The sequence below is a fragment of the Frankliniella occidentalis genome, unplaced genomic scaffold (assembly GCF_000697945.3).
Source record: "Frankliniella occidentalis isolate FOCC.00 unplaced genomic scaffold, Focc_3.1 Scaffold79, whole genome shotgun sequence".
In the NCBI taxonomy this organism is placed as follows: Eukaryota; Metazoa; Arthropoda; class Insecta; order Thysanoptera; family Thripidae; genus Frankliniella; species Frankliniella occidentalis.
The window spans coordinates 672,250-672,971 of record NW_026267209.1 but is presented as its reverse complement, the minus strand read 5'-3'; the positions used below and the strand labels follow the sequence as shown (position 1 = coordinate 672,971).

Sequence of the window (722 nt, the reverse complement as noted above, 5' to 3'; positions counted from 1 at the left end):
CCCCCCATCTCCCTCCCTCCCTTTGACCGCATCGACCCACATGGTGTGTGTACGGCGTTATATCACTATTGCTCGGGCCGGGCGGCATAGGTCACCCGCAACAAACAAACAGACTCACTGGCTGGGCCGTTATCGTGCATGCAAATAAATTGTACAGACCGATTTATGTATGCGCGCGGTTCTTTCATCACGTGGATGACTCAGGCGCTCTTTTGTCCGCCCGTCTACCGATCGCGACTGCTCCTCCTCGAGCAGAAATGACATTCCAGTAATTTTCCATCTCCCCTACTTTTTGGTCACAAATACACATGGTTGGACTTTCCCCATGTTTTCCGCATGTTCTGCGCACTTGCGCTAATGCACCTTTTAATCTCAATCCGAGTCTATTTTTTTTCTTGTCTCCGCTTCCATATGATCCAACCCATTTGCTCGCGCTATCATCAGGCGTGGCCCGCAGCCCGATAGCCCCCCGCGCTATCAGCGGCGACCATCATCAATCAGCTCTCTGATCGGGTTTGACGTCTGTAAAATGTTCATCTTTGCACCGACGTCCAATCCAAACCTCTTCCTCTTCGCTATGAGTCGCCATTCCAACTTGGTTCTCTTGAACTTACTTCTACTTCTCTCAGTCTCTCTCCCTCTCGCTTTTTCGCTCGTAAACACCGCGCGGGGCGGGGTGAGACGACTGCGCGGCCCTTACTTGCGTTCTATCATCGTCCAGC

The 722-nt window shown here is 52.2% G+C and overlaps 1 protein-coding gene across 1 annotated transcript in view; it reads left to right on the top strand.

Moving 5' to 3' along the window:
- LOC127749690 (death-associated protein kinase related-like) overlaps window positions 1-722 on the top strand; it is a 145,733-nt gene that overhangs the window by 1,792 nt on the left and 143,219 nt on the right. The window lies entirely within an intron of this gene.